The sequence below is a fragment of the Nelumbo lutea genome, chromosome 1, assembly GCF_056320005.1.
Source record: "Nelumbo lutea isolate HS-2025 chromosome 1, American lotus-T2T, whole genome shotgun sequence".
NCBI lineage: Eukaryota > Viridiplantae > Streptophyta > Magnoliopsida > Proteales > Nelumbonaceae > Nelumbo > Nelumbo lutea.
In genome coordinates this window covers 176,232,683-176,258,331 of record NC_142684.1, presented here as the reverse complement: position 1 = coordinate 176,258,331, position 25,649 = coordinate 176,232,683, and the positions used below count along the sequence as shown (strand labels likewise).

General features: G+C 40.1%; 1 pseudogene across 1 annotated transcript; it reads right to left on the bottom strand.

The window, feature by feature from the left end:
• Positions 1-1,014: 1,014 nt before the first annotated feature.
• LOC148879392 (uncharacterized) lies at positions 1,015-25,649 on the bottom strand (annotated as a pseudogene). The gene is made up of 12 exons (XR_016108881.1): positions 25,595-25,649; positions 25,181-25,426; positions 24,828-24,920; positions 23,766-23,932; positions 23,340-23,610; positions 22,612-22,850; positions 13,483-13,726; positions 3,909-3,966; positions 3,492-3,695; positions 2,229-2,395; positions 1,720-1,993; positions 1,015-1,279 (listed from the first exon to the last, which is right to left on the bottom strand). The product of XR_016108881.1 is annotated as an uncharacterized LOC148879392 (transcript).

Sequence of the window (25,649 nt, the reverse complement as noted above, 5' to 3'; positions counted from 1 at the left end):
AAATGATACATATTGCTAAACACCCCTAAATCTAGGGATTTAGCAAATTAATGTCTCCACATGTTCATCCTTTCCGCAACCCTCTTGTTTTTTGGGCATATACTTCATTTGTAACTATCAAACAAATTAGAAAAGATAGCATCAGAAATGAAGTCATTTGAAAAAAAAAAAAAAACCAAGTATAGCTTCACTAAGTGTTAAAATAAAAGAAAATAGACCAATATGATTTTGTCACATGCACAGAAGATCATCAATAGACCCCGTAAAAAGTGTGATATATTCCAAACTGAAGGGGTTAGAAAGGCTAAGGGTAGACCAAAAAGGACATGGATTGAAATAATAAGAAGTGATTTAAGAACCCATGGCTTTAAACAGAATGGAATGAAAAAACTAGATTCATGTAGTCGACTCCATATAATTGGGATAAGACTTGGATGATGACGATGATCAAACAAACTAAAATGTATATGGGGATATGTGGCAATGAATCATAAAACATAATATCTGCTTGGAGTGATTAGCAGCAAAAGAAAATAAAAATCAAGAGGAAGGTAACAATTCAGCGGTGGCATCAATGAATCTAATAATCAGTTGCAGCTTTCAAAATACAGTTATATCAATGGGAAAAGGGTAGGAGTGTAGCACTCTGGACTTCCATTCAAAATCTTTTTTCTTTTTCTTTTTTTTTTTTTTTTTGGGGGGGGGGGGCGAAAATGCAAAGTAATTGGAAATAATTGGTAGGAATGTAGCACTCTGCACCTTCATTTGCAACATATTGTGGTCAAACCTCTTCTGGGTGGTTTTACCAAACTTCCATAGTTTATGGTAGGCCTAAGCCCAAACTTCGACATTTTATGTCTGATCACGAAGAATGAGATGCTACAACTAGATTTATAGCTCTAATTTGCAGATAAAGTTTCTCTTACATATGGATAATAGTACTTAGAAATTAAAAAATAAATAAATAAATAGAATTTATTAGATCATGGAAATAACAAGAAGCAAATTGGCCCCTCAGAAAGGTGGGTCAGAATATTTTCCAGTCAGTATTTGAGTTGAGACAAATTGATTTGCAGCCTCAGTGTAGTGGATTCCATCCCAGTTTACATATTTAGTTGAATCATTGCAACCTTTGGCTGTAACTGAGCTCCCATTCAAAGTCTTCGTCTGGCCACAGGAGATCCGACTGTCATAGTTCAATGGTGCACCTCCATACCCACAGCAAGCCATTATTGGTTGTTGAAACCCTGAAAATTGTCAATCTTGCAAGATCAAAGGTCTTTAATTTGAACATTACTGATAAAAAAAACAATTGGGTTCTAGACATGATCCTTTGGCCCTTTTACAAAGTTCTCATGTTCTCAGCTTTCTAGCAGTATTAGTTAATACTTTCTTGAGAATTCTCAAGTCCCAATTTCCTTGAAGAAACAAAATACCTAGCAGGAGATTGTATGTATTAATAATTAAAGAAAAAACTGCTAGACCTTCACAACATTTGAATCTCCTTTAATTTACTGAATTAGGGTGAAGACAAGCCCAACATTCAAGCTAATAGATAACCCTCCTTATACAAAAAGAAGCTCATTTCTGAAACAAATCAAAAAGCATTTTGACAATTCAGGCAGAGAAATCAAGAACCATAAATATGCGCATGTTGTGTGGGTGTGAGACACAGATTTATTGGTTTGAATAAGCAAGCTATAATAAATAATGCTCTACTTACCATATTGAGAATAATTGGCGATAAGGTTGGCCTTTATTGAGTAAATATCAACATAAGTGAAATTTGCATCTAGAAATTGTCCCTGTAATTTTTTTCAGAGAGTATGAAGCTGCAAATTAAAAAGATCAGCAGCAGATTAAGCGAGCTGACACATCCTAGCTCATCAAGCTTAGATGGATCTTTTCCAAATATGGCAATATTTCGAGCTAAGCATCCTAGAGGACCAGTATTATGGATCCAAAACCTTCTTGCCCCTTGGTCATATAACCTCTGAAAGAAGAGCAGAAAGTAAGAAACACATTGGAAAATTTTGCATTCAATTACTTGATCATATAACTACATTAATATGAATGGAGAAAGATGGGGACAAAAATTTATTAGAGATGTGGAAGTAATTAATATCTAAAGTTCTAAACTCTTTTTTTTTTTTCTGAATATAAAATAAAGGGAAAACCGAAAGGAAGAAGGGACAAGGCTTTATACATGAAAGGAGAACTTCACTTACATTAATTCCAGCTTCAAACTCCAACAAAATGGTTGGAATAAAATCAATAACTTGATCCTCTGTCTTAGAGTAAAATGCACTATTAACATCATTCTGGCCTATGTCAAACGTGTAAAGCCCCTGCTCGAAATAATTTTTCTGGGGAAGGTATTTATTTAGTTTCTTGCCTACAATCAATTCAAGAATGTGTCTGTCAATGAGCTTTAGCAAAACTGAAGTGCGAGCAATAGGTATTCAAGAGTAGATACATGGTGTTGAACAGATATTTCATTACTGTAAAGCTTCAAATATTTCAGTAGATTTGGAGTGTATTTTCTCTTGCAGTTGGGTCTGATAGCGTCACTACTTCACTGAGTGAAACAGAATGAGATTTCCATTCTCAATTTCTTCAGAAGCTGGATTCTTTTATTCTTTACCATAGCAATCATTTCTAAACAAACTGTACAACTTACACTTTGCAGTTATTATACAAGTATTTACCAAGTTGGTGCGTAGAAGTATCAATATTTGATATAAATGTTTATTGCTTTTTTCTGGGTTCTTAACTACATTCCAGACTAATATATCCACTAGCTAAGGAATGAGGACCTTGTCCTCAGCGCAGGGCAACTATATGTGTTTTATTTTGGACCCACTATCTATGTGGAAAGCCTTTGAGTTGGATTTTTTATTTGACATTTTGACTTGAGAAACTAAGCTAAGTTCAATTTATGATTTAAAAATATGCTTTAAATATAAAATGAGACCAACATCATTGCCAGTGTATTTTGAGTGGGACCTACTATCTATGCGATAAAATAAAACCTTTATGATTTAAATGATATGAGCTACATTGATGTAGGACCAGTTCAGTTCTAGTCCTTAGAGAATGTTGAATGTTCTTCTTAATCAGAATTTTATGGCTGTAATGGCTTCTTAAAGGAATAAGAGAGAAAATAGGAAGAGAAAGAAGAAAGAAAATACCTGGAATCACTCACAGGGTGCAGGGGAATCACTCACCATAGCAAGCACAAGCTGAAGAAAACTCAATATGATTCATAACATTGCTAATTTGAACTAGGAAACATCACATTTTATGACCTATATTGGTACCCACATCATTTTATGTATATATATATTTTTTTTTTGTCTTGAATTAAAACTTATTTAACCCTTTTCTGAAAGAGTTTCTGAAGGAGTTTCTGAAGGAGAAGATTGCTCTGCATACAGCAACTCAATAGTAACTCCAAAAAAAACTAAGAAAGCCAAGTAAACAAATTATACCTTTAGACCGCAAGTCAAGAACACGAGCTTTGAATTGAAGGAATTGAGTCACCTGAACCCCAAATGAAAATGGACTGATAGTCATTGTTACTGTTGGTGGGAGTATAGTAGAGGCTGCAGCTGCAAAATTACAGCCCCTGCTGAAAGATGGTGCTCCAACAGAGTCCAAGTAGGCATTTAGAGACGGTTGGCCCATTGCATCCACTACATAAAAAATTCAAAATACAAAACAATAAGGTCGATTTAACTTGTTATGTTTTTTGCAGAGGAAACAGTAGGGAGATTTGCCATGTATGATCATAAGTTAAAAGTGAATGTGTGAAAGGTATTAGTCATTTCGTTTGCCTAAAACAAATACATAACTCCTCGAAACGTCATTGGTTCCAAAAACAGCCTAAGGCAATTCAAAGGAATTACCAGTATGACTTGAGCCCTTGTGGCCATGGAGCCTCAACTCCTCCATGAAATATATTCTCTTAAAATAAGACAACAATCATACTCTCAAATCTTAATTCTCCCTTTGTTTGTATAAGACACTCACAAATTCTGAAGCGGCAAAGGAGTGCCGGTATCAGCCCTTTCCGGACATTTTCAGGGTCCACCTTGTTGTCTACACTCTATCGCTTCCTCTCAACAGTCAACATTACGGACGGAAAAGTCATCCACTGTCCACAAAGCAATGGGGCCCGTTTGACGTATATTGTCGCGTTTTTCGAAAAACTTTTCAACTCTTTTACATTTTATTCTTATATGAAAAGATGCAGAGAAAGATATCATCTCTCACTAACTTCAGATTATTCAAATCTTTATGCAAAAGCTTAATACATCTTTTAACGTTAAAACTACCAAACATATTCCCAAAAAAATGCACCATACAGCCTCATGATCTAAACGGACCTTAAAGTAAGGCGATAATCGGAGCTGATTATGATAAGATTCAGTCGTACCCATTTTAGAACGCAAATCCGAATTCAACCTGATATGCGATTGAATCTAGGGGTCTCGGATTGGATTCGGACTTTGTCCGAGTCTGCTTCTTTTTTTTTTTCAAATAAAAAGCAATTAAAGCTTTAAAAAGTTAATCACTTCAACCGGACTGAATCATAATTGAATCGGGTATAATAAAAAAAATACTGTAGAAAACTTGTAGGATACCACTGCAAAGCTTCAAACAAAGTTTAAAGCTCACATAGTTTTAGTGAGTTTGATATCACCAAAATCAGTCCGGATCAGGTGGGCAGAATGTTGTAACAACGTTTAATAGTACTTAGAATTTTTTTTTTTCTTTTTCACACCTGTTTCTTAAAATATCTACAGCCAAATAATCAAAAATCACTTTTAACAGTTGTCAGAGTATTATGAAACACTCATTGAATATGCTTACTATATTGTCATTACTAGATTCATTTCCCACCAAAATACATTTCAACAAAATAGTCTCGGGCTACTGGATATTGAGTTGTATCTGTGTGTAGCCCAAGGTTCTAAATATCGATACACTAATACACCAAAAAGAGTGTATCGATACTTTTTTAACATTTTTTATTTTTTTTTTAAACCGGTTTAAGGTTCCTCCACCCCTTGAATCAGTCAAAACCCCGATACACCCTCTTTAAGGGCAGATTGGGATGCTCCCGATACGATACGTATCAGCCAATACGTGCCAATTTTTTCAACCTTGATAGCAACCACTGGTTATTGGGCTGGGCAGACTTGGGTTGGTTTTATTTGAACTAACCCAAGCCTAAGTCTAGTTTTTAGGCCCAAGTTCAGCCTGGAACTTGAAAACTTTCAAGCTCAAATAGCGGCCCCTGCAAATTGCAGGCCATGCCGCCCTTCCTGGTAAAAATTTTGGGGGTCGGGCCAAAATTATTTTTGCCTATTTATCTAAAAAATAAAAATAAAAAAACTTAAAATTTTAATTTTATATGAATTTTGATGTATACAATTGTTTATATATACAACAGTTAAATAAATTAGTATAATAAAATTGAAAAAAAATATTTATTTTATTAATATATTATATACTATATAATTTAAATGGTATAAACAAATTATTATACTAATAAAAATTTGTTTATACTATTAATATCTTATTGCAATCATCATAATTTGATTCAAATCCAATATAAATAAATCAAAATTGAATCAGCTATTATTCATTGAATTTGATCCATTTTTCGGCCCTACGAGAGGATCTAAATGGAGGCTTCCAATTAGGGCTGCAAATCCAAATTCAATTCCGTTTTTATAATTGGATCAAATATGGATCCCTCCCACATGATGGATTCTAAATGAAAGTTTTATTTCCGGGTGCAAAGAGAATAAATCTAATATCATTTGAAAGGTGTGTGTATGTATAAGCTTAATGTGAGGGAATAAAATGAATTTAATAGATGTATTGGAATTACAATTTCTACCTTCAAAATAAAGATGGAGTAAATTCAAAAACGGGGGCATTGTGGTAAAAATATTCCAGAAACCATCAGTAACTATTCCCACCTTTTAGAATATTATAGATATAGATATATGCATACAGGTATAGTGTTTGATTTATATATACACCCTTTTAAAATACGAGTATTACTAATTTACATAGGATTGGGATAACCAAAGGGGCATCTATATATTATCGTGAAAGTCATGATGTGGTGAACTACTTCTATAATTTTGAAATTTACATTGTATATATTATTAGTAAATGGTATAAACAAATTAGACTATAAATAACCAAAATATTATATATTATTCATAAGATGAGCTATAAATGACTTTAACAATATACTTTATCAACAAAATGAATTGAAAATTACTTGTATAAAACTTAAACATATGACAATTTAGTGAAAATACAACATTTAGACCAACTTCCATGATAAATATAAGATACTTTTTAAGTATATATGAAAATATATATTTAAATCAAATCAAATTGGATTATATCAGATTGGATATGGGTAGATCCATATTTGATCTAATTATAAATAAATCAAATTTGGATCATGCTTAATAGGATCAAATTCGAATTTAGAATCGGATAATTGGATACCGTTTACAACCCTATTAGAAAGGGATAGAATTTTCCTAGAAGTCGGTTTTAAGGGAACCTTTCATTTGCCAATAACTGGAGCAGGACTAGAATCGCCCAAGAATACCTGCTCACCTTCCCCAATGGGAGTATAGGATTGGAAATAACTTTTGTTCCTACAAATGTGTCTTGTAGCTCCTGTATCCAAATCCATTCCTTAGAATTTGCGATCATATTAACCTCAGAAACAACAACTGCATCAATCACATTTGATTTAGTCAAATCAACTAAATTTTTGTTATTGTTGCCATTGCTCGAGTTCTTCTTATTGAGTTTGCATTATGGTTCCCAATGTCCTTGCTTTCTACATCTATAACAAGTACATTTCTTCTTGAAGTTGGGGTTAAAGATTTTCTTGAATTTCTTGCCTTGGTGGTGTTTCTCTCCATTTTCCCCTTTGGTTCTTTCATGCTTTTCACCTACTTTATCTTCAATCAGATTGTCCTTCAAGGCCATTTCACTAAGTTCATCAACCCGTTCCTTTTCTCAGTTCTTTTCTTCAAATCTGATGTAAATTACCAATTCTTGCAGTGTCATTTCCTTTTGCCTCTGTTTCAAATTATTTTTATAGTGCTTCCAAAATGCATAGATCTTCTCAATGAGTGCCCTAGTAATAAATTATTCTTGGAGTGTGATAACTTCATTTTGAAGACCATTTTTAATCATATGGTAATCAAGAATTTGTGATGAGATAGACTTCTCATCAATCATGGCAAAGGATAAGAAATTGCTAATGACACATTTTTTTGTCCCCAACATTATCAATAATATATTTAGTTTTATGGGCATTCCAAATTTCAATACAGTTAGTCATAGTGTACGATTTGAAATTTGGAAACTATGTGTGGATGGATATTCTGTCTTCTTTAATAATACGATTACTATCAAAAGAAACAACAAATTCATCGCATATAAGGAACTGGAGAATGATCTCTATATTCTACATCCCTCTCTAGAAACTAACATAGCCGAAACTATGTTGGCTGATATCCACAAGAAAATGACTCGTGAAACAGTTAATCCCACATGCCTATGGCATTACCGACTTGGCCATATCAGTACTGATCATATCACAAGGTTGGTAAAGGTTGGTCCTTTGGATTTTCTAACTGTAGAAGATCTTCCCACTTGTGAGCCTTGCATTCAGGGTAAGATGACGAAACGACCATTTAACGATAAGCCTGAAAGATGTATAGGGCACACTTGACCTTATACATAGTGATATATGTGGTCCCCTGAGTGTTAGGACTCGTAACCAGCACGTGTATTTCATTACATTTACCAATGATTATTCTCGATACGGCTATGTGTACCTAATGAGACACAAGTCCAAATCCTTTGAAAAGTTCAAGGAGTTCAGAAAAGAGGTCGAGAAACAGTTAGAGAGAGAAATTAAGGCCATTCAATCAGATCGAGGTGGCGAATATCTCTCCGACGAATTTAGGGACTACTTGAAGGTCAACGGGATAGTATCACAGTTAGTTCCTCCTGCTACACCACAGCTTAACGGTGTTTCAGAGAGGAGGAACAAAACCTTATTGGATACGGTCTGGTCACTTCTCGTACACTCAAAGTTACCCACATCCTTTTGGGGATACGCATTAGAGACTGCGATATATGTGTTGAATCGGGTTCCAACCAAATCGGTTCTGAATAATCCATTCAACTTTGGACCGAAAAGAAACCAAGTGTCAGACACTTGAAGATTTGGGGTTGTCCAACGCACATTAATAGAACGAGTGCGGACAAGTTGGAATCCAAGACAAATCGTTGCCTATTCATAGGCTATCTAAAAGGCTCTATAGGTTACCTGTTCTATGACCCAAGTGAGCAGAAGGTGTTCTGCAGTCGGAATGCATAGTTCTTGGAAAATGATTACATCCTGGACACCCGTCGTCAGGAAATAGTTCCTGATGAGGAGAGCTCAATAGTAGTGGGAGATGTCCCAAAAGTTCCAGGTAATGACCAACCTAGAAAATCTACCCGGGTTTCAAGGCCACCAGTTCATTTTGGCTATGATCAGGATAGTTACCTGGTGGAAGCCTTGATTAGTGAGGAGGATCCCGTGACTTATGCGAAAGCTATGTTGGACATAGATTCCTAGAAGTGGGTAGATGCCATGAGAGCTGAGATGGACTCAGTGGAGACCAATGGAGTCTGGACTCTAGTAGATCCGTCCCCCGGGGTAAAAGCAATTGGTGTGTGTGTGTGTATATATATATATATAATTGCAAAAAGGTTTTAATTCCCGGGATCCATGTGAGCAGAGAGTGCATCACTGTTCCTTGCAGCCGAGGGAGAGGTCCTCTCTTGTCGGGCAGTGCTTGATCATTATGGGTTGAGAGGTTAAGTGTAAGACCATTGAGGGTAATACCTGATGGGCTAATCTTGCATCTGCCCACAGTCCCTGGGTTTTTATAAGGTGGCTTGGCCCAGGGACCACTTAGGGTAAGTGTTGGGCCCATTAGGAGTCCATGTGATGGGCTTCAAGGGGTTCACTGTCTTTTCAATGAATTCGGCCAGGCCTTGTAAAAGAGGTTGGGCTGAACCCATGTAGCTGATGTGTAGATCAATGTTTGGGTCCCACGCCATACAAAGAAGCCCAACTGGGCAGTAGTTTGGAAGCCTTCTAAGCACTTAGACTTATTAGGCCTAAAGCCCATTTTGAACTGGCCTAATTTGATTAGTTAAATAAGGGGGCAAAACTAGGATTGGATTAGCAGATAGGATGGGGTCTTACCCTATCCACTCAGAGAGTTCATATCTGAATTTGGATCTGAAAACCTCCTAATGAGATTAGGAGAGAGCTTATCTAATCTGCAGATAAGATAAGGACTTATCATTATCTCTTAAAGAGAACTCCCTATCCAAATACAGATTTGGATTAGGAAACTCCTAATGAGATTATGAGCTCTCTTTAAGGCTATAAAAGGAGGAGGGGGCAAACCATTCATCTCATCCAAGAATCCAGAGATCAGATCTCAGATCACCAAGAGAGAAGATAACTATGCCATCTTCTACTCTTGCGTTCTCCTCCAGTTGCAGCCATACTGCCAGTTCGATCTCCATTGTAGGAGTGATCAAGAAGAGTCTTGATATCAGTCTTTGGAGAAAGGCTGATCTGAAGTTGTACTCACTGCCTCCATCGAATTCTTGCTAAAGAATTCAGTTCGTTGAACGGACAGTGTTGATTCTGCTCCACCATTCACTGTGTCAGCTTCAGTGGAAGCAGTCTTTGGAGTTTTTCTTTGGGTGTGAACACCTTCGTTGGGAGATACTACATCTTCGTATCAAATACATCCCTCTCCTACTGATTTTGTTCAGATCTGGTTCGGTTCTTGGTTCAAGATTGATCATTGAAAAGCAGTTTTCTAAAACAGGGAATGTCATTCCCATATGGGAGAGAGAGAAATTTTTGAAATTTCGCCCTACCTTCCTGCAGGGTTTGGCCATCCATATGATGGATCTCTCATCCCTTCAGGTGGTATTACACCGAGGTGACCTGTTGCCAAAGTGACTTTACACTGAGCTCCGCATACCACTGACTAGGCTGCCCTTGTTGAGTTGCCATCCTACATGTAGATTGCATCCACTGACTAGGCCCCCCACTCCTCGTGGCAGGGGTCCTAACACAACGCGGGGAGTTCATGACGAGCTTTGGTGGATTTGGCGCAAAATCTAGGTGATGTAGAGGGGAAGTCGCTGGTCGGACCTGTTTGATCGTTCGTTCAACCAGGAAGTAACCCAGATCGCATACCCGTTATGCGCGGACATCAAAATACACACTAAATCGATTTTAACCTCGGGGAGTGTACAACCAGTTTTCCTAGGAGTTGTTGGATCAAATTGATCTTAACCATTGATTCCCGGATATACTAGCTATAAATAGGGGCCAAAGGGCCCACTTTCTTCATCACAAGTCTGCAAATCCACAATCTTTGAGGTCGCGCTCAAGTCTTCCAATTCGGTATCATCCTTTTCTGGGTCCGAGGTCGCCTCCTTTTCTTCGGTCTTCCTTTTGTTGAGTCCACCTCCATTTACTTTTTCTTTTTGATTTCGTTGTCCCTTCCTTTAATATGCCTAGCCTTAGCTTAGATAGCCTTCTAGACAGGAGCAGTGAGTCCACTAGGGCCGAAGTGGGTACCTCGGCTCAGACCATGGATCCTCGTCCTATCGAGGTGGTCACTTTAGAACAGGACGTGGTCCACAATCCGCCCGAGGTGGACTCACCTCGGCGAGAGCGAGAGGCTTCTGGTAAATCAGCTTCCACCTCACATCGAGGTCAGTTGCCAAAAAAACTTTGGTCTGTCGATAATGATGGCTCCTAGCCTTAGTAGACCGGTACAAACTCCCTAATGACCTTGTATACAACATCCCCTTAGGCAACTTTTCTTGGGATCATGATCACAACAAGATCATGATCTTCGAAGAGCAGCTCGTAGCCAGTCTGCATCTTCCGCTTCACCCTCTTATAGTCGAGATCGTTAAATTCTTTCACATTATCATAGACCAACTACACCCGAACTCTATCCATAATATCATAGGGACCATTTCTCTTTTCCATGATTACAACCATCCCCTTGATCTCGACGTCTTCTCTTTGACTCTTTTCATTAAGAAAAACGCTTCCTGCATTCTGCCCGAGCACAGGCGAGCTTACTACTTGTCTCCTCATCCCAGGTACAAACTATTGCACGAGCTTCCAAATAAGGTCCCGGCTCGTAAGAGGCGTTACTTTGTGGTCTGCAAAACCAAGGAGTGGCCCTTCCCAACTCACTAGAGGGCAGCCATCCATGACCCCAGTGTTAGACTAAACCTGAAGACAAGGGAGGACGTCTGATATTGGGTGGAGCTTGGCCTGAAATTCAAAAACTTCATAACCGAGGAAAAGCTCGTACAAGACGGCCTAAGTTCTCCTAGTGGGTCGCTATTTATTGTACTTTTTCTATTTGTTTTACTTCTGTACTGTATATGACTTAACTCATTTTTTATCACAGGTGCCATGGACGACATCCCTACCGATGAGCTCTTCGAGAGCATGAAGAAGGGGAAGAAGAAGAAGAGAGCCTCCAAAAAGGCTCGCGTCGAGACTGAAGCAGTCACAACTGAGGTTATCGCTCCTGAGCCCGAGCACCCACCAGTTGCCGAGCCGTAATCAGTCAAGTCGAGGAGGACTCGGGCAAGGCCACCCCACCCCACATGCCTGAGGAGGCTATGTCTTCAGAGCCCATCCCAACAACCGCCACTTCTTTGGGCAGTGATGCTCCAGTTCAAAGCATTTTGACTCCGAAGTCCGGCCTTCTCAAAAGCAAGGATGCGGTGTTCACTAAGGAGGTCGCTCGTGGGACTGACTTGTCAGTTGCTCAGCTCAAGGCCCGAGTGGCCACACACTATATGGTGGTATGTTCTTGAACTTGGCTTTCAAATTGTCTTGTACTTTGATTTTTTGTATAGTGATACTCATTTTCTTCTCTTGGAAAGTGAACTCCTCCATCCATGCCTTGGCTTATCATCCGAGGTGAGCGTAAAGCGGGCTCTCAAAAATGAGGAGTCTTCTCGAAAATCCCACGCCTAACTTAACTTAGCTTGCAACGAAATCAACCAACTGAAGAACGATGCGTACCATAAGAAGGAGCTGCTAACTCTGCTAATGTTAGAGAAGAAGAAGCTCGAAGAGCGAGAAAAGGCATTGAAGAGGGAGGTTGAGAACCTCAAGGCCCACGTGAAGGAATGAACCGAACTACTACTTCAGGCAACGGAGGAGTCCAAGGTTAAGGCAATTAAGAAGTACAAATCCTTAGTGGAGCTTCGGGAAAGGTTGGTCGAGGCAGGGACAGCGGGTTACCGCAAGGGGTTCAAGCTCAGCAAGTGGTTGACCCAACATGAATTTCCTCACCTTGACCTCAGCGCCATAACAACATCAAAGATCACCAAGGAGATGGCCATCAAAGTTGCCAAGGATTCAGACTCCGAAGTGGAGAGTGATGATGACCTGCTTGATGATGAGGAAGAGGAGACCAGTGCTTCCGAGGACCATATGGAGATAGATCGTCCTGTCGAAGTCTCTAATAAGGATGAAGAGCCCCAAATAGATTGAAGCCTCTTTTCCTAGACCCCCTCCTTTTGCAATGCTCAATGTTCCGAGCCTCCGAGTTTGGTTAATTGTAATCTTTCTCTTCTTCTCCTTTTTTTTCTTTTTTTTTGTACTTAAAGTTCTTTATCAATGAAATACAAGTGTTTTGTAATCTTTGTGTGCAAGCTTTTCTAAGTGTAGATTACTCTCGAGCTGGCGAGCTGAACCAAATAGGAACTTCTTTTTAAGTATAGATTACTCCCGAACTGGCAAGCTCAACACTAGTATGAATAATCTAATCGCCATTGTATGCCAGAGCGAACAGACACTGTAGGGTACATATCTGACATGTCTGTACCTGGGTCACTTTGCTTTGCCCATGCCAAAGTGACTGGGTTTTAACTTGCCTATGCCGAAGAGGCGACTAGGACTTTTATCATGCCAATGTCTGTTATCAGCTCGGCACCATAGCCCTTAGGCTTCTGGGAGTGAATTATGGTCCTCTCTCCAGCTCATCGTCTATTTGACCAGTTTGGTGATTTCATGAGTGACTTATACTTGGAGTTGTGGATTCATACATAGTATCTTCTTAAGTTGTCGATGTTCCATGCTCGAGGTACTAGCTTTCCTTCCAAAGTCTCGAGTTCATACGTGTCTTCCCTATACACCCGTCTTATATGATACAGGCCTTCCCAATTCAGTCCGAACTCACCCATGCCGGGCTCAGGCACCATAACTTTCCGTAGGACTACATCGCCGACATGAAACTGCCGCTTCTTGACCCGGGCGTTATAATACCGAGCTACTTTAGTGTAGGCCAAGTCTCATACCTCCTCTACAAGGTCCAGGTTGATACGGAGCTCGTCATTATTTGCCTCTTCATCATAAGCCTCAAGTCGCAACGAGGGCTCTTTGATTTCTGCTGAGATAACCACTTCTATACCATATGTGAGGTTAAAGTGGGTATCACCTATCGTTGTCTTAATGGTAATCTGGTAAGCCCAAAGAACGACGGGTAGCTCATCCGCCCACAACCCTTTAGCTCGTGCAAGATGAGCTTTCAGTGCACCAATTCTGGAATTTAATATCTTCAAATTGCATCCCATTATCCAAAATCAAGATTTTGGGGAGTCCGAAACGGCATACGATGTTTTTCCAAAAGAAATTTAGCACATTCTGGGCTATAATGCTTACTAGCGGTTTGGCTTCCACCCACTTTGTGAAGTAGTCTACCGCCATGACTAAAATCTTCCTCTGTCCGGTTGCCAGCAAAAATGGATCAAGGATGTCAATTCCCCACTGCACGAAGGGCTACGGACTAGTAAAATACTTTAAATCGGTAGCAGGTTGATGGAGGATGTTGGCATGCCTTTGACATCTATCACATTTCTTTACAAGTTTGAGTGTGTATGCGTTCATTGTGGGCCAATAGTAGCCCTGCCTTAATGCCTTTGGGCAAGGGCCCTACCCCCCAGGTGTCGTCCACATAGACCTTCATGGATATCACAAAGTACAATCTCAGCTTCTGTGGGTCGCAGGCAACATAGGTAGGGGAGAGCGAATGATCTCCCATATAGTCGTTCGTCTATGAGGACATATTTGGCCGATTGTTGCTCTACCCTTTGAGTTTCATTGTGTTCTGCAAGTAGGGTCTAGTGGAGCAGATAATCAATGAGCGAGTCAATCCATCTTGGTTCCGCTTGCAACACGGGAGCGGCCTCTTCTGCCCCTCTAAGAATGTTGTGCCGAGGTAGGTCCTCTATGTACATAGTCCACATAGTGTTGTCGCTCATACTTGCAAGTCATGACAGGGCGTCAGCCTCGTCATTCTCAGACCTCAAGATTTTCCTGATGAAGCAGGAGCGGAAGTTCGGTAGGATATCTCTGACTCTAGTTAAGTAGGCTGCCATGGTTGAGTCACGAGCTTCGTAGTCACCACTGACTTTGTTAACTACCAATTGAGAGTCACTGCAAACGATGAGGTGCTTTGTTCCCATCTCCTTTGCTAAGTTGAGCCCGGCAATTGGCGCCTCATACTCCGCCACGTTCTTCAATGCTTCGAATCCGAAATGAAGAGCATACTCCAGCTTCACCTTGCTCGAGTTGTACAGTATCAATCCCGCTCTGCTTCATCAATGGTTAGATGAGCCATCGACATGGAGGATCCAGGGCTCCTCATCCCAGGTTGATGCCTCCAACGTGCGAGCGGGTTCAGTCAGTTCAGGGATTGGTGCGCTGAACATGCATTCTGCTATGAAATCTGCCAAGACTTGGGCTTTTATCGCTGGTCGTGGCTCGAACCGGAGGTCGTATTCGTTGAGCTCGATGGACCACTTCGTCAGCCACCCGAACACCTCGGGTTTAAGTAGAATGTACCTCAGAGGTCTTTTTGTAAGGACAACAATGGTATGGGCTTGGAAGTAGGGGCGTAATTTTTGAGCTGCTACCACTAGCGCATACGCTAGCTTCTCGATGTCGGGGTATCTGTTCTCTATGTCCTGCAGTACCTTACTTACATAGTAGACGGATGGTGGGTGTCAAATCCAACCAAAGATAAATAGTCTTGCTCCAATTAAATAACTTGTAAATAGTGATGAGCAAGGTCGTCTCCACAGGGATTGGGTGGATTTATTTCCAAGTAATCGAAGTAGGGGGGTTGTGCAGATAAGGAAAATAACAGGAATTAACAAAAAGAAAGAGATCAAATTGATGGGAGGTAGCTTCTAGTTGAAGGGACAAGTTCAGCTTTGATTCTTATCATTGATCATCGATGCAAAGATAGATTCATATGTTTACAAATAAATTGGTTATAACCATTAACAAGCTCTAACAGCCAGCCTCTACTCATATTATTCGACAACCAAAACAAGATCTTTGATTGCTTCTCTTATTAATAGACAGTCCTAAACAAGCTCTTAGGATTTAATCTCACAAGCTTGGACCATTTAAACCAGATCATACATTTTCCTAACATAGATCGAAAACTTTTTTGCAATCAATTTCTGTTAATTTCCACCATGATTGAACCTCCAATCATATACGAAACTGGAGGTTCAATCGGCCATAGATTATTTGCATTGAATGAGCAATGGGCCCTTCTTACTTAATCAATAAAAATGATCCTCACAATTAATCGCCGAAAACATATGAATACCCATAAACAATGAACTGACATAAGAATCAATTAGATCTCAAAATGTTTAAAGAATCAAAGCTTCCCTAACACTTCAACCAGAAATAAAAACTTATAGACACTCCATGATAAAATCGCAACTTCCAAATGAGGGGGGGCGAACTCTGCTTCTTCCTCCTTGGTTGCTGATGTCTCTCTCTAAAGGCCGAAGCTCTATTGGAGGATTTGATGATGCCCTAGGTGCTAGTCCCCCCCCACCCACTTTTATAGCTTTAGGAGGGAGCTGTCTCCTACTCCTCTAAGGAGTTCTTTCTCCTTTGGGAGATCAGTTCTCTAATAGATAATGTTTAGATTAGATCTAGTCTATCCTTATCTCTTAACTGATAATCCTAATCTTCTTTTATCCTTCTAGAAATACAATAGGAAATTGAATCTGATAGGATTCTTTGATGTTTCTTATTCTTGCATTCGTATTGTGCTTCTTTAACGAATTGGACCGCCGCAAGGCTTCTCTGCGAAATGGGCTTCAGCTGCGAATTGGTCTTCTCTACGAATTTGCTTATACTTCGGGCCCAATTTTGACCTCGATGCAGTCCGAATCTATCAAAACTCATAACATGAAAATTGTAGAGTTTTTCATTATCTTTCCAATGCATCTTGAATCTTCTCAATCGGAGTCCGGATGGGAGAGTTCTGCCCAATTTATCTTACGGTGCCGAAACTGTGTAAAATTACCCGATTAGCCTTGTTTTTCTCCTGACGCCTTCTTTCGTGCCCTAAATCGAAATACAAGAATAGTGAGTCCAATTAGGTTCTAATTAAGTATAAAAAACTGAATATTGAGGGATAAAAATATGATAACTTTTATTCTCATCAACGGGCCGTTGGACCCGGTCTACCTCCTTAATTAGTACAAAGCTGACTACCTCATCACTCGCGGAGTGGTACAACTTCAAGACATCACCTTCCTCAGGTCAGGTTAAAACTGGGGCGGTACTTAGATACCTTTTGAGCTCGTCAAACGTGAGCTAGCATTCTTCAATCCATTCGAAAGTCTCATTCTTTTTAATGGCTTTAAAAAAGATGAAGCATCGACCTACCGACTTGGACATGAACCGGCTTAGGGCTGCTACCCGACCAGTTAGCCTCTAGACTTCTTTTATTTTCCGAGATGGACTCATGTCCATAATTGCCTTTATCTTTTCTAGGTTGGCTTCGATACCATGCCAGTTGACTATGTAGCATAAAAATTTTCCCGAGATGATTCCGAAAACACACATTCGGATTTAATTTCATATTATATTTTCTTAAATTTTGGAAAATGTCTAAATCATTAATTAAAGATTCAGAGAACTGGGTCTTTACAACCATATCGTCAACATAACACTCCACTTTATTTCCAATCAAAGGCTCAAAAATTTTATTTACAAGACGCTAGAAGGTTGCTACAGCATTTTTCAAACCAAAGGGCATAACTTTATAGCAGTATAGCCCTAGTTCGGTTACAAAGGTACTTTTGTCTTGGTCAACCGTGTCCATCCTAATTTGATTATAGCCAGAATAGGCATCCATGAAACTCAGCAACTCATGACCTGAGGTCACATCTACCAAGCGGTCAATTCTAGGTAGGGGAAAGCAATCATTTGGGCAGGCTCTGCTCAGGTTAGTGTAATGGACGACATGCACCACTTGCCATTGTCTTTCTTCACGAGCACCGGGTTTGCGACCCATCTTTGGTAATGGACCTCCCTGATGAAGTCTGTAACGAGGAGCTTCCCAACCACCTCATCAATTAGCCTCCACCGTTCCGGGGTGAGGTTGCGTTTTCTTTGTCGGACTGACCTAAATAAAGGGTCTACATTCAGTTTGTGAGCTATGACACGTGGGTCAATTTCGGGAATTTCTGTCGCAGACAAGGCAAAAACATCTAAATTGTTAAGTAGAAAACTTATTAGCTTATTTCGTAGTGGTTCGCTTATGAGTGCTCTGATCTAGAGAGTCTTAGTCGGTTCTATCTCAGACACTAGTATGTGGATCGTCTCTTCCATCGGGGTAGCTCGCTCCTCACTGTAGTCTGTCGGTCATTCTAGTTCGGCGTCATCTATTATCTTTGCTTTTCTTTTAAGAGCAGCCACATAACACCTCCAGGACTCGAGTTGATCGCCTCGTACTACTCCCACTCTATAATATGTTGGGAACTTCATCGCGAAGTAGTAGGTCAACACTACTGCGCATAAAACATGCATAATAGGCCGACCTATGATTACGTTGTACAAGGATGGGGTAGTGACCACCAAGAATGTGTGCTCAAATCGGACAATATTTTGTCATGTTCCTGCTTCCACCGGTACTGTGACACGACTTATAGACCTAACTTCTTCTCTGTTGAACACTACTAGTGGGGCGTCTACCGGCATTAGGTCGCTATGTTGTAATTGTAGCTTGTTAAAGGTTTCCTTGAAGAGGATATCTGCCGAACTACCTGAGTCCACCAAGATCCGTCTAACTTCAAAGTCATTGATAACCATCTTTATGACCAGAGCATCATCATGAGGATATTAGATCCCGTGGGCGTCATCCTCCGTAAAGTAGTTTGGGTAGGTTCTCTGCTTCGTGCTTTAGCTCTCGAAATGATGTTCTCCTAGCTGCCACTGTGCACCCCGCTACAATAGATCCCCGGTGATCACATTAATCACTCCACGGACCAGTCTCTCTTCTAGTAGCGGGCAAGGTAGTTGTTCATTCTGTCTGCTACTCCCTGGGGTGTCCTTTTTTCGGTCTCCTTGTCAGTTCCCCTTGTTCCTTTTCTTAGTGTAGAATGTACTTTTTCAAGTATCCACAACAGATCAGCTCTTCAATTTTTTCGCGGAGGTTTCTACAGTTTTCTGTGTTGTGACCATGGTCCCGATGAAAATGACAATAGATGTTCGGGTTCCTGGTCGTTGGGTCTCCGCAAAGTCTGGGTGGCCATCTGACGATAAGGGAATCCTTTATTGCCATTAGGATATCTCCTCACTTCGTGTTCAAAGGGGTGTAGTTCATCCTCTCCACTAGAGGGGTCCTGGAACGCCAACCCAACTTGTAGCTCCACGAGGGGGATTTGCTTCTCGATCTTGGGGGACTTACTTTTATTTCTTTTTTTGTTGTTGGTCCCCTCTTCCTTTTTTCTCTTGGCTGGTTGTTAGTTTTCTAATTTATTTCCTCTTAAGTGTTGATAAACTGGTCTACCAACTAGAGGAAATCGATGATGTTTTTTGGTTTGTTGGATACAATGTGCCACTTGAACTCTTTATGGGTGATGCCTTTACGTGTTGCAATGAGACGTACTATAGGGTCAAGGTTCGGTACTTGCAGGCATGTCTCGTTGAAGCGTTTGATATAGTTGCGGATTGACTCTCCCTCTTCTGCACCACGTTCAGAAGGCTCTCTTGTGACTTTGGGCACTTCTTACTAGTGATGAAGTGGGGCATGAACATGTCTGCGAACTGCGCCCAACTTCGGATGGAACCCGGCGCCAAGTTTCGAGCTACTCCTTTGAACGTGGTGGAGAAAGCCACGCACATACAAGCCTCATCGGCCCCGATGAGGTGCATTTGGGAATGGAATGTGTCCATCATTGGGATCAAAGGACCCATCGTACTTGTCTAGTGATGGGACCTTGAAATCTTTCGGCATGGGGGCTACTAGGAGCTCGGGTGTCAGGGGAGAAGGTCCGCTCAAAAGAGCAGGCGTTGTTCTTGCGGCCACCAAGCTCACCTCCTCTCTTTCCCAACCTTGATCAGTCGGATGATTGGGCTTTGCTGTTGGATCATTTCTTGCTAATGAACGCAAGTCTTGCGACGTCGTCGCTACTTCTTTTTCCGTGGAGTGATATTTGTATTGTCGGCCTCCGTGCTGTTAGGCACTTCGATCTTACTTCGAATAGTAGGCGAGCTGGTTCAGAGATTCTTCTTGCCTCCTCCTCTTCGTCATGTGTTCAATGCTGGCTGCTACGAGGAATTGAGGAGTCTCTCCTGGAGCCCGCACCTTGGACATCGGTGCTCCACATGGGAAATTTGTCAGTTGTGCCTCTCAAGCTGGCTGGGTTCGGGTCTATTCCTCGGGCTTTCTCTTCGAGAGGCAGGGGGAGTATGTCGGTCACCTACAACACCCCGGGGCAGAGTGCGTCCCGAATTGGGGGCCAGTGCTTGCGAAGTTTTCTCCCTGTGAGGCGGGGATTGGCATTGGTTGTTCGCTGGCTAGTTTGGTTACAGTGGTGGGAACTGCTACTGATACAGGTGATAAAAGTAATATTGCTAGAACTGATGAATATGTTGCATTTGAATCTATATAGTTCGGACACTCTGGATGATGTCACTGAACTGGGAGTGTCCAATCCCAGGGGGAATCGCAAAAGGCTTCGAGAATGTGGTGCCCACCTGGGGGAACGAGATACTGACCTGTTAGGCAACATGGGGTGCGGACAATGATGGGACTCTAGATACGGTCAAAGGAATGGTGAACTGGTCGATTGTCACCAATGGTCCTTGGGGAACAACTATCTACTGCTCTTGCCCCCTTGTGATGTTCATGTTATCCTTACCGTTGTGGCTGGAAGATGCCATTGAGGTTGAGACTGAGTTTGAAATTGTAAAGAAATTGGGATAACCTTTCGATCGTTTTCCCACTTACGACGCCAATTGATAGTGCGCGATCTGGAAGCTCCTAACTAGAGGATGATCTGGACCTTAGTCGTGTAGCGAGATAGACCAAGCTGTAAGACAGAGGATTAGAGCACTCAGGGCAGTTAACCCGGTGAGGTCGCTCCGATGCTTAAGCCAGTACTGTGTTGTGACTGCAAGCTAGAATCTGAGTGCTAGAGAACTTGGATGCAAGTAATCGTGTGTACCTGGACCATGGAGGGGTTGATGCCTTTATATAATTGAGTTATTGCTAGTTACCCAAAACAGTTCCTAAATCTACAATCTGAATGGACGAGATCCGTTTCCGCTTTAGTGAGGAGTAACGTATCAGTCAATGAACTTCATTATCACTGTCCGATTCGGACAGGGAAAAGATAAGACTTATCGTTATGCGGTATGATCCCGCAATATCCGAAGTCTACTGGGAAGCTAATAGAATTTATTACGTCACTTCGATTCCTGAGCCCCAAACTCGATTAACCGCCGAGATGGTATTATGTCGATGTGACTTGTTGCCGAAGTGACTTTATGTTGAAGTAACTTTACACCGAGCTCTGCATACCGCTGACTAAGTTCCTCTTGCTGAATTGTCATCCTACATGCAAATCACGTCCACGTGGCTTTTATTTACTAGGTCACACCAAATTACTCCTCATCAATTGGTAAACGTCAAATAGTTTGTTGGTCATAGCATTTAGTAGTGCATGCTAACAGATCTTATTAGTGATGGTCTAAGTTTGAATAACGCAAATTTAACATGTTCATATAAGTCCTTTGGTGGAGAATCATCAAGTACGTAGGCAACACCATGGATGTCTTTGTGTTTTCAGTGTACAAAATGAGTTGCATCAAAATGTTCAATTTTTGAGACATTAGGGATAACAATTCTAGTAACATCCATTGGAGTAACGGAGCAAACACAAACAAAAAGGGAACTGATTCTGATTAAGTTGTTGGAGGATGCTACTTGAGTGTGCAAAGGGCCAAAATGTAAATAGAGAGTTAGAAGAGTTATCAGCTGAGGTGTCTGTAACACTATTCTTAATCAAAATTTTGGCTCAGTCGCATGTGAAATAGAATTCCCAACCACTCCTAGTAATAAACTCGACACTTTTCTTAATTTTTCCTTGTGGAATTCAAGCAAAGCTAGGGGAGAAAAGTGGGCTCAAAGAGCGGAGGGAAACAACATTTTGAATTTTGGCAAAAGTCAAAATGGCTTATGTGAGCATGCGACGTGTGGGTGTGTGCAATTAAGAGCAAAAACACAAAAAGTTAAAAAAAAAACAAAACTATCCTTCCTAAACTTTTGAATCACACACCTAAAAACCATACCAAAATCTTCCCTTCATTCAAACTCCCCTCAAATGGTTTCGCAACCAAGTAGTGCAAACTAAACCTATATAGTTTGTGTAGGCCTTGATTTTCAGACAAGGAATAATGGAGGAACACCAAGACCAAGGACCTAGAGCCTTTGAATCCTGCTTGTCTCCACTTATTCTCAGCTTTCCTCATCATGGAACCTATCAATTCATTGGCCCAGAAAGAAGTGAACAGTTTGAACTTTGAAGTTGAAGGGGCTAGAACTATCGATTGCTCAAGGGCTAGGAGTAGATCAAAAAGGATAATAGGTCGAATTAGTAAGAAAAGATTTAAGTGTTCATAATTTAACGATGAATATGTCATTAAACAGAACAGTGAAATAGGATTCATGTAACTGACCCCGTATAATTAGGATAAAGCTTAGATGATGATGAATCCTTGGATATCCTACAGGTTTTCTGTATTGGGGCCTTGAGGGTAAGCCGTGTTAGGCATTCTGTATTTCTACTCTTCGCACTCCTAGGCTGGGTGGGTGTTCTTTGTACTCTGTTGCTTTCAGCAATTCTAAGAATACTTTCTTAGAATAATTGGTAGGAGGAATGTACCACTCTGCACCTTCATTTGAAACATAATGTGGTCAAGCCTCTGCCGGCTGGTTTTAGCAAACTTTTGACATTTATGACCTACACCAAAACAAAGGCAAATAGTATAGAGATGGATAATAGTACTTAGAAATAAAAACATAAATAGAACTTATTAGATCATGAAGTGAAGAAGCAAATTAGCCCCTCAGATGTCAGAATTTGAGTTTGAAAGTGAATGGCATCCTGTCCGAGAAAGTTGGATCAGAATATTTTCCAGCCAGTATTTGAGAAGAGACATTGATTTGCAGCCTCAGTGTAGTGGACTCCATCCCAATTTACATATTTAGTTGTATCATTGCAACCTTTGGCTGTAACTGAGCTCCCATTCAAGGTCTTCGTCTGGCCACAGAGGATCCGATAGTCATAGTTCAATGGTGCACCTCCGTACTCACAGCAAGCCATTATGGGTTGCTCAAACCCTGAAAATTGTCAATTTTACACGATCAAAGGCTCTAATTTTGGAACAATACTGATAAAAAGAATAATTGAGCTCAAGACTTGACCAGTTGGACCCCTAGCTCTTTTACAAAAATTGTCACTTTCTCAACTTTCTAGCAGTATTACCAATATTTGATTGAGAATTCTCAGGGCCCAATTTCCTTGAAGAAGCAAAATATCTAGCAGGAGATTGTATGTGTTAATATTAAAGGAAAAAACTGCTAGAGTCCTAGACCTTCACAACATTTGAATCTTTTTTAATTTACTGAATTAGGGTGAAGGCAAACTCAACATTCTTGCTGGTAGATAACCCTCCTTGTACAAAAAGAAGCTCATTTCTGAAACTCAAAAAGCCATTTGACAATCCAGGCAAGTACACAATCATTGTCTTAACAGAGAAACCAATAATCATAAATATGTGCATGTTGTGTGTGTGTGTGAGACAGATTTATAAATGATACTGTACTTACCGTATTGAGAATGATTGGTGATAAGGTTGGCCTTTATTGAGTAAACATCAACATAAATGACATTTGTATCTGGAAATTGACCCTGTAGTTTTTTACAGAGAGCATGAAGCTGCAAGTTGAAAAGATTAGCAGCATGATTAAGAGAGCTGACACATCCTAGCTCATCAAGCTCAGATGGATCTTTTCCAAATATGGCAACATTTCGAGCTACACATCCTAGAGGACCGGTATTATGGATCCAAAACCTCCTTGCCCCTTGGTCATATAACCTCTGAAAGAAGAACAAAAAGTGAGAGCACATTCGGAAACTTTGCATTCAATTACTTAGTCATATAACTACATTAATATGGATTGAGAAATTTGGGGACAAATTTTATTTGAAATGAAGGGATAAGGCTTTATACATTAAGGAAAAGTCCACCTTACCATAATTCCAGCTTTAAACTCCGACAAAATGGTTGGAATTGAAGCAATGACTTGATCCTCAGTCTTAGAATAAAATTCCCTATTAAGATCGTTCTGGCCTATGTCAAACATGTAAAGCCCCTGATCGAAATAACTTTTCTGGGGAAGGTATTTGTTTAGCTCCTTGCCTACAATCAATTCAAGAATGTGACTGTCAATGAACTTTTATAGTTGTAGCAAAACTCAAGTGCGAGATTCAAGAGCAGATGCATGGTGTCAAATAGATTTCATTATTGTAAAGTTTTAGATATTCCAGTATATTTGGAGTGTATTTTCTCTTGGAGATGTCTGATACTAGCATCATTATTTCACTGGAGCGAAACAGAATGATATTCCATTCTTAATTTCTTCAAAAGCTGGATTCTTTTATTATTTACCATAGAAGTCATCTCTAAGCATACTGTACAGCTTTCATATTGTAGTTATTATACAAGTATTTACCAAGTTTTTTTGGTCCATAGAAGTATCAATGTTTGATATAAATGATAGATTTGATTGCTTTTTTCTGTGTTTTTAGGACAGGGCAACTATATGTGTGTTTCATTTTGGACCCACTAACCATGTGGAAAGCCTTGAGTTGGATTTTTTATTTGACATTTTGACTAGAGAAACTAAGCTAAGTTCAATTTATGATTTAAAAATATGCTTTAAATGTAAAATGGGACCCACATTATTGCAAGTTATTTTGAGTGGGACCTACTATCCATGTGCCAGGTCATAAAATCTTTGACCTGGGTTTTTTATTTGACTTAAAAAATTACATTAGAGTTGATTTGTAATTTAAAGGATATGAGCTATATTGCTAATCTGAACTAAAAGAAACATCACATTTTATGATCTAGATTGGTAGCTTGGTACCCACATCACTATATATGCAATTTTTACTTGAACTAAAACTTATTTAACCCCATTCTGAGAGAGAGGCTTAACCATGTTTGTGAAGGAGATCATTGTTCTGGTTATCAGCAGCAACCAGACAACTCCAAAAAACCATATTAAGAAAACCAAGTAAACAAATCATACCTTTAGACAGCAAGTCAAGAACACGAGCTTTGAAAGATGGTGCTCCGACAGAGTCCAAGTAGGCATTTAGAGACGGTAGGTTCATTGCATCCACTACATCAAAAATTCAAAATACAAAGCAATAATAAACAGTTAAAGTAGATTGAACTATTTTATGTTTTTGCAGGGAAAACAGTAGGAAGGTTTGCCATGTATGATCATAAATTACAAGTGGATGTATGAAAGCTATTAGTGATTTCATTTGCATAAAACGAATAGATAATTCCCCCAAAAAAAGGCTATAATCCAATGTATTACACACTGTTTAGATTTAGACTAGTACAAAACCTGCAATACAGTTGGAGAGAAATTACTTAGGAAATCAATGATGAGGCGGCCATCGCAGAATCGACCAGACGGCTTGAGGAAGTAGGTCTGTCTGTTAGGTGGGTTAAGAGGGTTCCCGATCCCTGCTGCAATAAGCCCACCCGTGTCGGAGTTGGAATCTCCAAAGTTGAACACAGCCGGATATTTGAAATCAATAGCCAACCCGAGGGGCGAAAACAAGAAGAAAGCTGAAGCTAGCAACGGAAGAGAGATCCCCAGAAGTGAGCAACTACCTTATAAGAAAGGTCGCAAGAGCGTGATGGGGACCCGAACTCCAATTTTCAGTGCAACTGCAGGGTGGCAGGGGCTAAGGAGTGTAGAAAAATAAATCTTAAAATTATATTGTCACAGTAAATTAAATTACAAATAGTGAGCAAATTAATTGTGGATTGCAAGAATACGTTTTTGAAAGAACTTAATTAAATATTTGGAAATGGTGTAATAAGCAATGCCCAT